The sequence below is a fragment of the Podarcis erhardii genome (assembly GCF_964252035.2).
Source record: "Podarcis erhardii genome assembly, chromosome: 3".
In the NCBI taxonomy this organism is placed as follows: domain Eukaryota; kingdom Metazoa; phylum Chordata; class Lepidosauria; order Squamata; family Lacertidae; genus Podarcis; species Podarcis erhardii.
In genome coordinates this window covers 105,211,870-105,225,357 of record NC_138507.1, presented here as the reverse complement: position 1 = coordinate 105,225,357, position 13,488 = coordinate 105,211,870, and the positions used below count along the sequence as shown (strand labels likewise).

The 13,488-nt window shown below is 47.1% G+C and overlaps 1 long non-coding RNA gene across 1 annotated transcript; it reads left to right on the top strand.

Moving 5' to 3' along the window:
- The first annotated feature begins 3,457 nt into the window (after positions 1 to 3,457).
- On the top strand, positions 3,458 to 5,473 carry LOC309338108. The gene is made up of 2 exons (XR_014154717.1): positions 3,458 to 3,523; positions 4,176 to 5,473. It is a non-coding gene; the product is annotated as an uncharacterized lncRNA (long non-coding RNA).
- The last annotated feature ends 8,015 nt before the right edge of the window (positions 5,474 to 13,488 follow it).

Genomic DNA, 13,488 nt, shown 5'->3' with positions numbered 1-13,488 from the left:
GAATTAATCGGGTGTTAGGTCAAGGGCCCCTCCCTTATCCCAGTTATCTTTTACCTCTGCAACTAATAGGCAAGGGTGTATGAAGAGCAAAGGGAGCCTGGCCCGCTCACTTATCTATTTGGGCAGATGCTTGCTGAGCTAAATTTCGTCAGCTGACTTCAGGAGAAGAAGATTCCTGGTGCTATACTTTATCTGGGAGACGTGTCCCCGTTGTTCCTTTACCCTGTAGGGATCGGGGACTCAGTGGTCAGAGGCAAATCTTTGGTAGCTATTTTGTCAAGATTGCCCATGCATGTCAACACGCCACTGGAGGGTTGGTGGCTGTCTTTTTTTAAAAGTATATACCTTATTAAGGAGATGGGGTTTGTTCACAGATAAAAGCGCTGTCATCCCTTTGCCAGTTTGTCCAGCAGAGGGAAACCAAGGGCATGCAACAGTATGACTGCTATGACTGTCATTCAAGGAACCGTGGGATTTGTGGTCCTGGGAGAGGCCTCAGGTCTGCATCTGAATTCTAGGAAAAGGACGGGAGCCATAAAGACAAACTTATTTGTTTGGGACTATAGATGTGGTCTTAGCAAAGATAACCCGGCAGCCCTGACTGGGCTTGCACAGCTTGGACAGTTGCAGCATGTCTCTTGGAGTAATGGGGATGCAGAGGGGTTTTGAGAGCAAACGCCACATTTCCCCAGGGTTTATCTCCCATGTTTTCATGCAGTCCCCACTACTACCACTGAACTACCCATTATGTGGTTTCAGGACTCTCTAGTGTGCATGAGATCCCCTCCTTCCTTCCTGTTACAGGTTCGCCAATATCAGTAGCTTTCCATACATCTTTCAGGTACAATTTTGAAGTTCTCTGTTTAAACACTGGCAAAAATAAGCACCCCATCTTTAAAGCATGCACTCTCCCTGCCCTCCTCATCCTATGTTGACCATCCTCCCATCGCTGTGAGAAGGGCAACTCCTTCTCCCACGTGAATTGTTATGTTGGCATGGCAGGCAGATCTGTGGAGGTAGGTCGAGACAGTGGTTCCTTATATATCCCTTTTCGAGCACATGCCAAATGCCAAGAGGTCAGGAGCTGAAGGCTCAGTATGTCTCAGAGAATTCACTACAGAGCTGCAGGTACCATCAAATGACATTGAATTAATGGCGGCTGTTCCATGTAGCTGTTGTGTTTGAAACGGCCGAGTGAACTGGCCTGCAGTGGACCCCTTCTCGCAAAGGCTTCCTTCTTTCCAGGACTGAACATTCAGAAAGAAATACAGAAGAAGGGCATGGGGGGGGGGAGAATCAAACTAAGCGCAAGTTCTGTCATTTCAGAATGGTTTTGTTGTCAGTGCCAGCCCAAGACTTCTTGATGCCTGCTGGAGAGCACCAAATGGTGTCCCACAACCACCGCCATGTTGTGGCAAGCATACACACACACACACACACACACACACACACACAGTATTGTCACAGCCTTTGGAAGGACAAGCCCAGTGAGACTTGCAGTGTGCATTGTTTTTGAACAATAACATGGAATGGAGGCATTTGAGTCTCTGTGCCATTCATTTGGGGCAGGTTGTTCATCATGGCTCTGTATTCTGATTTGAATGCCCTTTGTTTATTATTTATTTATTGAATTTATATACAACCCTTCATCAAGAGATCCCAGGGCGATTCACAGAATGAAATACAAGATAAAACACAAGTAAATAATTAAACCAAAATCAAAACAATAGCCCCCCCCCCGCACGTTTTTCTGACACCTATTTTCTCAGCCTTGCTTTGTGCTTTGTTCTGTCCTTGCCCAGACTTCACATCCTCCTCTCTACTCCCTCAAGCAAACCACATCATTGGGACAAGTTTCTCCCTTGATGAGCTCCCTGAAGTTTCTGTCCTATTTCCACTTGATCCTGCTCTTCCCCAGCATATGTGTCCTGATTCATTTTGTCCATCGGCTTTTCTGGACTACCATCAGTTGACTCGTAGTTTTCCACCTTTCCTCTTTTCCCTTCCATTCTTGAACAGTGTTTTTCTTGACTTTTTGACCTGTTTTCACACAACATCTGGTGCTCTGGGGTCTTCAGACCGAGGCCTGTTCCAAAGGGCATCCCAGAGACTGTGCCATCATTACTGCTCTCACATCTGACATGAGGGCAAGCTCTTGGCCAGTGTCAGGGCAGAGCTGTGGGCTGACAGTAGTGTCCCTCACACTGGAGATCAGTGGTACAGTACATATTTTGCATGCAGAATGCCCCAGCTTAAACCCTTGGCATCTACAGTCAAGAAGATCAGGTAGCAGCAAAGACCTATTCCTGAGACCCTGGAGGCCCACTGCCAGTCACAGTGCTAGGCTAGATGGAGAAATTATCTGGCTATGTCCCTCGTGGTCAAAGGGAAATAGGGTGAAGAAAGGAATGCAGAGACCAAGAGGGATAGGCATGGAGGCATGGATGTGTGGATACTTGAAATGGACACAGTGGTCTTTATCTCTGCAATAACCAGGCTGTGATAGCTGGGAACCAATTGCACGGGTTTGCAGAACGTCACATGCCCTGCAGCTTAAGCCTCAGCCTGTAAATGCAAGTCAGAAGCCTTGCAAGGCATCCAGATGCCTAACTCATTGCATGCCAGTCTCTGCATAGGTCCGTTCAGTCTTTTGATTCTGAAGATCCCAATAACTTGTAGAACAAATCCTCGGAATTTCATCCATGTGGCAAGTTTCCTTTGATTATACATATACCCTTGTGATGAAATGAGTGCATCTATCTCTTCTGCATCTACACTGAGCAGGGCTGAGTGTCTTCTAAGCTGCCAATAAAAGCCGAATTCTGCGACCTGTATAAATTATGCAACCTAAGCACGTTTGCAAGTTTTGGCCTATTTTGCGTACATCATTCTGCCTCTACTAACCCTAGGAATGGTTAAGGCACTGAAGCCCCACTTCTTGACCACTGCAAATCCTCCAGAGCTTTGAAGATCATACTAGACATTGCTCACATGCTTGGACCAGAAGCTTTTCAAAAACCATAGGATGCTACATTTGGTGCCCAATACCAGATTCTCTGGATTTTTTGTGTGTTTGTGCAGGATTGTAGAACACATAAAAGGTAAAGGTACCCCTGCCCGTACGGGCCAGTCTTGACAGACTCTGGGGTTGTGCGCCCATCTCACTCAAGAGGCCGGGGGCCAGCGCTGTCCGGAGACACTTCCGGGTCACGTGGCCAGCGTGGCATCACTGCTCTGGCGAGCCACAAGCCACACACGGAAACGCTGTTTACCTTCCCGCTGGTAAGCGGTCCCTATTTATCTACTTGCACCCGGGGGTGCTTTCGAACTGCTAGGTTGGCAGGCACTGGGACCGAGCAACGGGAGCGCACCCCGCCGCGGGGATTCGAACTGCCGACCTTTCGATCGGCAAGCCCTAGGCGCTGAGGCTTTTACCCACAGTGCCACCCGCGTCCCGCACATAACCCTGCCTTAAACCATAAGGACCATATCAGTTGAGTAGCACCAATTTGAATCCAAAGATGTCTAGAATCATAGAATCATAGAGTTGGAAGAGACCACAAGGGCCATCGAGTCCAACCCCCTGCCAAGCAGGAAACACCATCAGAGCACTCCTGATTAAAGGAGGTCTGCTTAAAGACCTCCAAAGAAGGAGACTCCACCACACTCCTTGGCAGCAAATTCCACTGTCGAACAGCTCTTACTGTCAGGAAGTTCTTCCTAATGTTTAGGTGGAATCTTTTTTCTTGTAGTTTGGAACCATTGCTCCGTGTCCGCTTCTCTGGAGCAGCAGAAAACAACCTTTCTCCCTCCTCTATGTGACATCCTTTTATATATTTGAACATGGCTATCATATCACCCCTTAACCTCCTCTTCTCCAGGCTAAACATGCCCAGCTCCCTTAGCCGTTCTTCATAAGGCATCGTTTCCAGGCCTTTGACCATTTTGGTTGCCCTCCTCTGGACACGTTCCAGTTTGTCAGTGTCCTTCTTGAACTGTGGTGCCCATAACTGGACACAGTACTCCAGGTGAGGTCTGACCAGAGCAGAATACAGTGGCACTAATACTTCCCTTGATCTAGATGCAGTACTCCTATTGATGCAGCCCAGAATTGCATTGGCTTTTTTAGCTGCCGCGTCACACTGGTGGCAAAACAGTCACACCACGTCAAACAGTCTAGACTACTCTGTTTCCCTGGGATAATATGGGATGCTTCTGCATAAACTGGGAATCTTATTTGGTCATCTGTTTGTGATGGGGAAAGATTTCCTGTAGCATTATATATGAAGCAGCCCTTAGAACAGGAGTTCCTTTGGCTCTCAACAAATGGTGACAATTCATCACAATATTTTATTCCTCAGCTGAGATTTGTTTTCAAAGAATCGTGTTTGCAAAGCACTTTAGAAACCTTTGACTGTGGCACAAAATGTAACTGTTGTCAGCCAAAGGTTATCTCATGATTCAAATTCTTTTCCAGCCTGTTTTATGGCATTCCTCTTCACACCCGCTGCTTTACATCGAACTCTGCATTTATTTTTCTTAGCCCCCAAAGGGAGTATGCCATTACTGGTATTTCTCAGCCCCCCCCCACTAGCTAGGCAATGCAATTTCCACCCCACCTGCTCCTCACTTTACTTTGTTTCCCTTTTCTGCTATTGTGTCAAGGGTCAGAGTTGAAATTGGCACCATTTTGGAGGGCCTGGCTGGAACCGAAACAGCGCTTTTGGCTTCCAGGTTTGGGTGGCAAGTAGGCATGCATATGTGGGCAATGTACACACAACTTTTGCTCCTTTTCCAACCCCAGTGAGACTCCTCTGTCTCTCCTTCCCACAAGGCTGATAATCTGATAATCTCTGTCTTCTTTTGTACAAGAGCGTGGTCCCATGTAATTTTATCAGGCAATATGAGATGAGCAGGCCTATTGTTGTACCGCTCTTCACTCTGAAATGCAATATTTCAAATATCAGTATATATATATTTAGCAAGGTTGGAAAGCAAGACAGCTTTCATCTGCCATCCAAAGAGCATCAGTATTGGGTAAAGAAATGCGTACACGCCATCAATGCCTACCGTAGCAAAAAAAAGAGAGGACCCTATTAATACTACGAAGGGTTAAGGGATTGTTGGTACAGGGGGTTTAGCTGCTTTTCCTTGTGGTTGTGCATCAGTTCGCCCTGAATGAACATGCATTAAAGAACAGGGCCCTCATTGAGCCAAATATGGAAATGGAGACACAGTTTGTTTTCTTGAGAAGGAAGCCAAAGGGAGTAGCACTGATAGTCATCTGTTACGGCAGAGGAAGCTGTGGATTGTCCCTGGTCTAAAAGGATTTGTTCCAGGGTTCTAAATAGCTTCTCTATGAAAGCTCTCCAAAACGCCATGGCAGGAATGTCGTCCCTTGGATGCTAGTCAGCGACTGCATACTATGTATATTCATGTTTTATTAAAAGCAAGCCTAAACGCAGGTTCAAAAGAGGACGTCGGTCATTCTTCTTCCTAGGAGTACAGACTGTTTTGATGCATGCGCTTCATTATCCCTCCCTTTCATGAAGCCCTCTCATTTTGTGTCCTCACCAAAACTTACTTATTACATGGCCCCCCGTCGCCTTTTTGGCATTTTGACTTTAACTGGTGAACACACCTGATACAAGTCTTTTTGCCCAGTCTCATAGCTTGTGTCAATCTCATAGCTTGGTCAATCAGATAAACGGTTCGTTGAGCATCGTGGCAGAAAGCACTCTCAGTCTTGCTATAGGTTCTGCACTTCTGGTGCAACGGCACAAGTTAGGGACAGCAATATGTGTTTTATGTCGAACATGAGTGTTGGCCTGCGTTTCCGGCCACCTTCCTGATGCATAACGAGAGACCTGCTGTGATCCTGTTCTCACAGTGGCCAACCTGGGGCCTAGGCAAAGCTCGCAAGCAGGACCTGAGTGTGACAGCAGCACTCTCCTTTCTTGTGATTTATAGTAAATGGTATACAGGTTCATACCAGAAAGGAAACCGGAATATTTATTAGGCTTGGTTACTAAATGTGCCTGCCATTGACTCAACACTGCTGTCCTCACAAGTTAGCAGTGCTCTCTTATACATAGTTTTTTTGTTCATTTGTTTGCTGGTTTAATGAATATATGACTACCCCCTACTGAGGGGGAGTCTCACTCACAAGGTGGCGTTTCATTAAAGCGTTAAAAATGAAACAACTGAACAAACACAATGGAAGCAAAATCAGATCAGCAACATAAAGGGGCTCAGCAGTAAGGTTAAGAAAAAAGCTCGGCGAAAAAGGAAAGTCCTTTGGGGCCACTCAAAGGTCAGAAGAGAGTGGGGCAATCAGAATTCCCTAGAGGGGGGATTCCGCAAGTATGAGGCCACCAGTGAAAAGGCCCTGCCCCAAGGGCCCAGCAACATGATCAAACCAAGTTCTTCTACAAATTACCCATCTCCCTGCTAGTCTCCAGCCTCCAAAAACCACTTCACCTACTCCCATCATTCTTTTTCTTATCTTTCATCAGCGGTGGCCACAGGAGCAGTGGAGGCACAGAGGCAAGATTGCCGCTGCAGCACCCTTTATAGAACCACATCTCCCCCACCACCCCATTTTTCATACATACTGTTTACCTAGCACATCCGAGTGACCAAGGGGAGGGAGGGGGGCACCTACCTTCTCTTGATGCATATCTTCACCGCAGTCACGACTAATTAGAGGGAAGAAGTGAGTGTATTCTAGTATACAGGAGGGATAGCTTTGGGGAGTGGGGAACCCTTGCACAGATTGCCAGCAGGGCTGGGCATTGGCAGGAAATTCTTTGGCACAGATTTCGTTTTGAGACATACAAATCTGGGGGCTTCCCTCTCATTTGAGAGGGGTGGAATTCTGTTTTCGAGAGTGTCCTCTGGAAGCCTTGGACTACAATTTCCACCAGCTGCAGGACACACTGCTGATGGGAAATGTAGTCCAAAACTCCTGGAGGGCACCAGGTTGGCAAAGGCTGCTTTGCATAGGCAACCTCCCTGTCCTATTGCCATCTCAGCAGCGCCAGGAGTGTAGCAATCTCTGGTGGTACCCATATAACTGCCCAGTGTTTGTCATCATCATCTCTAATTTGTAAAGCATCCAAAATGACGAAGGGGTTCACCATTTTAAAATGGATGGACTTCATAGGGTAGGAAAACATAAGGAAGTGGGAAAGAAGCCAAAGAAGGGATGGCAAATGATTACTAACTGATGCACAGCATACATTTGAAGCACATGACTCTATTTCCCACCACCCCCCAAAAAAATATTCTGGGAATTGTGGTCTCCCTCTGGCACAGCTACAGAGTCCCAGAACCCTTAACATACTACAATTCCCATAATTCTTTGGGTGAAGCTGTGTGCTTTAAAAGTGCATTGGATGTGCTTCTAAGTGTATGATGTGGTTCTGAACAGCATAAGCTGGAAGAAACTGCTATACAGAGTTTTAAAAAGACAACAGAGCTTTTAAGGGCCAACCTGCACATGATGCCAGGAGGTCTGTGCTGGATTTCCTGCCCCTTGTCCTTTCGAAAACCAACAAAATTTCCAGGCTTGCAATTTGACTGCAGACCTGACGGTGGTGCACAGTTTTTCCCCTGTGCGCAGTTTCTGCCATTAAAACTTCACAGGGACCTAGGTTTCTCTCCCTTTGGGTTAGAAAACAACTTGTGGCGACTTTGATTGCAAAAAAAAAGGTGCACCAGGAAAGTATTAAGCATTTCCCCCACCAGCACTGTGGGTGCAATCAAATGTGTAGCTCCCCCCACCTTTTCATTTATATATATAAAAAACACACCGCACCAGGATGTCTGTGTCACATGTAACTTAGCCTCTAAGAGGAAGTGAGCACCAAGTTCCGAAGCAACCAGAGCAAATTATTGAAATTGGGACGGGATGGGAAGACACCAAGCTTTGTTGCAAGATTAGATTGAGCAAAACAGATTAAGAAGGCGCATGAGGATGAATCTATGAGAAGGAGCAGGAAACTGCAAGGTGGTGGAGTGGCAAGACCAACCCCCTCTGCTGGAAGCTGTCAAGGGTCTTCTTGCTGGTTTGTGGAGGCAACACAACTGTGCTATCTGTCTCTCCACCCCTTGGCCTGTAGCCCAGTAGCAGAACATCTGCTTGGCATGTAGAAGGACGCAGGTTAAATCCCCAGCATCCCCAGGTAGGGCTGGGAGAGAGTCCCAGTATGAAACCCTGGAGAGCTGCTCCCAGTCAGGGTAGACTATCCTGAATGAGATGGAGCAGGGGCAGACTCTGTGCTTCCAATGTTTCTAAGCGAGTCCGTGTGGTGCCTCTACTTGAACTAAGGGTAGCCAACATGGTGCCTTTGCAAAGTTGCTGGACTCCCAACTCCCATAATTCCTCATCATTGGCCATGCTGGCTGGGGCAGGTGGGGGTTGCAGTCCCAGCACAATGTTGGCTACCTGGTGGGTGAACACGGGGTCAAATGTGGGCCTCTGGGCCTCTCTTGGGATCCTGAGACCTTCCCCATGCTGCACATTCTCCAGCCATTCCCCTTCTCTCCAAGACTTGGCCCTCACTGGCCCTGCTGCACACCTTCCTTGAGTATTTTTGCCTAGCTGGAATGTGCCCCTGAACTGGAATCATGCCTCTTGCATTCGTGGATGGGGGAAATAGGGGTGTGCAAAAACTAGCCTTCCGTATAAAGGTAAAAAATTGTATCTGCTGCTCTGTCTACTTTTGCCTCAGACTCCCATCTGCCTATGAGGTTCTGGATGTGTGCAAGATTTTGGCGCTTCCAGAGCTCTTCCCTTTTGGCAGGAAAAAGTAGCGTAGGACTGAATATGAATTTAAATGCAGATGGTCTAGCATTGTTTCAGGCAGTATAATGCCCCCCCTCTGATTTTATCCTCCTCCGTTGGCAGGCTGTGAACTTGGGGTGTTTCCAAGGCAGAGGATTCAGGCTGAGCAGGATGGTAATCTGGGGAGGTCAAACTTGATTTCACACTAATGTATAACCTCATCTCGTCCCCCGCCCCCCGGTGTGCATTGTGACATCATGTCTCCCTCCCACCAATAGTGTGGTGGGTGGGAGGGGCAACAGAACGGTGTGATGTCATCATGACCCGTGGTTAGGTTGACCAGGAAATTATGGCGGCAGAGCTGGGTGGTGGAGCCACCATTTACTGTAACTTCTAAGCTGGGCCCTGGAAACGTATTGAAAAGATTGTTCCTATATAATGCGCAGAGGAAGCTGTAAATATGAGAAAAGGGGTTTTTTGGATCAACTAATGCGAAGCAAACTCATTCCCACACTTGCACTAGCGTTGCTGTGTTCGTGATTCTACTATGCACTTCGAGACACAAAACCTTCGTCCGAGAGATCACACTCCCCTCAGTCGCCAGGGCTGGGAAGAACTTGCTGATCTAGGTGGCAGATTTCCTGCAAACAGGGGGGGAGGTGGGAGGGGAGGGGAGGGATCGACAGGGACCATAAAGTGCTTCCTGGGAGATTCTGTGCTTTTTGAAAATGAGATGTTCAATTGGAGCATGGGTGCACCTTTGCCAATCGACATAGGCAAGGCTCAGCTCTTGAGCGGCTGCAAGACGCTCCACCTTGAATTGTCAGTCAAGAGGCGAAAGATGGCATGAATCATCCCTTCCGAAAGATGCAAGAGCAGGATGTGATATGTCTGTAACATGTAAAGGGCACCGTGCTGTGCAATGTAACTTGTGTGGCTATTTCTTTGGACTGAAACTGCAACTGTAATGCAGGTATCTTTGCATTGGTAATGAATGCTCAGGCTTGCTTTCTAAATGGCCAGAGTCCTGTCAAGGAGCAGCTGTGTGTTAAGATCGTCTCCCACTCCGCCGAGAAGGCTCTTCTGGTCTGGATACAGGACTTCCGTCGTCTGGTATCATGTACTTAAAACATGGCCAGGCTCCAAAGTAAAAAAAAAAAAACATGAAAAAGCCCCTCTCGGCATATCTCCTTCACATTCTTTTAGGAAAGCAGCTCTAGAATGTTTTACACATTGCAACTAGAATGTACAATTGCAAACAAGGAAATAAAAACAAAAACCTGATTTAAACTGCATGGCACATTTCTCAGCCACCAAAGCCTGGCATGCAATCACAGAGAAGCTATAATCTGTGTACAGATCCACCTGGCATTTTCATAACTCCAGATGATGACTTTAAAATAAAACAAACAAACAAATAAGAGGGGATGTCTTGTTTGTATGAGAACCAGCAGTCATAGTAGCTTTGTTATTCCAAGGGAACTCTGGGTTGTGACATTAAAAAGCTCACCTACCTTTTTGCTGATGTGTATTTCCCTGTTTGTTTAATGAACAGCCAACAAGCGAAGGCCGTCAAAATGGCAGATGGGAGTCACTTCCGGTACTTTCTCAAGGTTGCACCACAGAAGTGCTGGAATTGGGGTCAGTGCGATCCCTTCTGCTGTCTATTGAAACAAAGCACATTCGGGCATCAGTTCTGGTAAGGGGTTGTAGGGCTCAGAGAGGGTTGAAGGCCCAGGAGATAACAATGAGACCTACCTTCACAGAGTTATCTGGATGGGAGACCAGCTGTTCAGAGGACAAGGAAGATACAGCAGCTGAAAACATGGGCAAACTCATTCACTGGCTCTAATTGGAGAGGGTGGGTACGATGGGCAAACTCTTGATTCTTTGGGGCCAAAGTGGACATGATGGCGGATGTGTGAGAGCAGCCATCTTGTATCTCTGGAAGGGAGGGACCACATCCCCAGGGAACAAACCCCTCTCTGACCTCGGTTCATACATTCCTTGAGTGTGTATGTCTGGCTGAAAGTAATATAATAACAACAACAACAAATAAAAAATAAAAAATAAATTTATAGCACACTCATCTGGTTGGGCTTCCCCAGCCACTCTGGGCGGCTTCCAACAAAATATTAAAATACAGCAATGCATCAAACATTAAAAGCTTCCCTAAACAGGTCTGCTTTCAAATGTCTTCTAAAAGTCTGGTAGTTGTTCTCTTTGACATCTGGTGGGATGTCCACAGGGCGGGTGCCACTACCGAGAAGGCCCTCTGCCTGGTTCCCTGTAACTTGGCTTCTCGCAGTGAGGGAACCGCCAGAAGGCCCTCGGCGCTTGACCTCGGTGTCTGGATAGAACGATGGGGGTGGAGACGCTCCTTCAGATATACTGGTACTCTGATAATGCCTGGATATAGGATAGAGAAGGTTGTGTGGGTGTAATAGAAGCTAGCCTACTGTACGTACAAACGTGATGTTTGCATTCATTGCCCTGCCCACCTTTGCCTCTGGCTCTGCCCAACACAGTCTGCACAAAAGGAAATGTAACCCTCAGTGCTGAAAAAGGTCCTCCAACGTTCTTGTATCTCCACCTGTCCGGCGGAAGATACCTTGCAGGGCATCGTTTTGCCCAGGAGGCTACACCCTCATGGTGACCAGCAGCCAATGAACTGCTGCAGCGGAATGGGAATGTGGAAAGATGGCGTCATGTCTGGGGTTCTTGCTACCAGCCATGTGGACTCTTGCTACCAGCCATGTGGCCGCCAGCAGCCGCACATTCCTCATGTTCTCTAGTCGGGCTTCAGAAAGAGGAAGAAAATTATGCATGGATCTTTATAGCCCACTGTATCCAATGTTCAAGGGAACTGACGCAGCATAAAAATATTCTGAAAACCCAACACAGTGCCCAAATAGATGTCTAAAACCAAACATTGCAAAAAAGCATCTAGCTTAAAAGAAAACCCTGAACTATATCATTGCACTTCCAAAATCTAATAAGATGCATTTGCATTGTTTAAGTGAGTGTAAAAGGGAGGCTACATTTCTGTACCTAGCGAAGAAATTTCTTCCAGAGCCTTGCAACAGCTATTAATGCCTTGCAGTACAATCATAGAATCAGATAATGTAGAGTTGGAAGGGACCCTGAGGATCATCTAGTCCAGCCCCTTCAATGCAAGAATATGCGGTTGGCCCATACGGAGATTGAACCTGCAACCTTGGCGTTATCAGCACCATGCTCTAGCCAACTGCGCTATCCACTCAAAAGTAAGTCCGATGTAGTCCAGTGGAATTTACTCTCAGGTTACCAGTTTGTTTCCAAGCCCAACTGAAGGTGCCTAAATGACTCAGGCCCCAAATACTTGAAAGACTGCCTCCTTCCCTACAGACCCATCCGAATGCTCAGATCAGCCCTCTTGGTTGCTTCTCCACCCTCAGAAGCTCAGGGGGTTCTGGCCTGGGAGAGGGTATTTCCTAAGTGGTCCTAAGAATGCCCTCCCCATAAAGATGCATCTGACACCTTCATTTTACAGGTGTGAAAAAAGGTAAAGGTAAAGGACCTCCGGACGGTTAAGTCCAGTGAAAGGCAACTGTGGGGTTGCAGGACTATACAGGTGTATAATGAAGGTGTCAGATCTCTAAGATTCAGGCAGATGGCTAGGACATCTCAGAAGGGCCCTTGCACAAATGCACATGTGTGGAACGGTAGAGGCCTGGTTGGAAAGCTTCAAGCCCACCGCAGCTACATGGGGGAGGGTTTGAATAACAGGAAAGACAAATTGGCCCCAACCCATAGCTTGACCAATCATGGCTAGGAGCAGCTAGGAGCTAGGTAGAGTCATAGATCTAAAAAATAAATACGGTAAATATGTAGACTTGCACGTGCTGGCCAGCTTTCATTTTGACTTGAAATGTTCGTTTTGGGCTTCTCAGAAGTACAGTGGTACCTCGGGTTAAGTATTTAATTCATTCCGGAGGTCCGTTCTTAACCTGAAACTGTTCTTAACCTGAAGCACAACTTTAGCTAATGGGGCCTCCTGCTGCTGCCGTGCTGCTGGAGCACGATTTCTGTTCTCAACCTGAAGCAAAGTTCTTAACCCGAGGTAGAAGAGTTTGGATTTGATATCCCGCTTTATCACTACCCAAAGGAGTCTCAAAGCGGCTAACAATCTCCTTTCCTTTCCTCCCCAACAACAAAGGTGAGGTGAGTGGGTCTGAGAGACTTCAGAGAAGTGTGACTAGCCCAAGGTCACCCAGCAGCTGCATGTGGAGGAGTGGAGATGCAAACCCGGTTCCCCAGATTATGAGTCTACCGCTCTTAACCACTACACCTCTCTGGCTAATATTTCTGGGTTAGCCAAGTCTGTAACCTGCAGCGTATGTAACCTGAAGCATATGTAGCCCAAGGTACCACTGTACATAAAGCCAAGAAGCAGGCAATAGGAACACCGGCCTGCAATGGCACCCACCTCAGAGGTGCAGGAACTGTGCTGCGGCATGTTCTGGCTGAAAGGGGGGAGGGGAGAAAGCACTGGCTAATGGTTTGAAGGTCATTTTATCACTAGCCCTGAACAAATAACCATGCAGTCTTAATGGGAAATGATATCTAAGTGAAAAAATCCAATTGACTGAATTGTTTCATTCCAGGAATGCATCAAAGCCACAGACTAGACTTGCCAACTGCTGCTGTTTCTAGTAGCA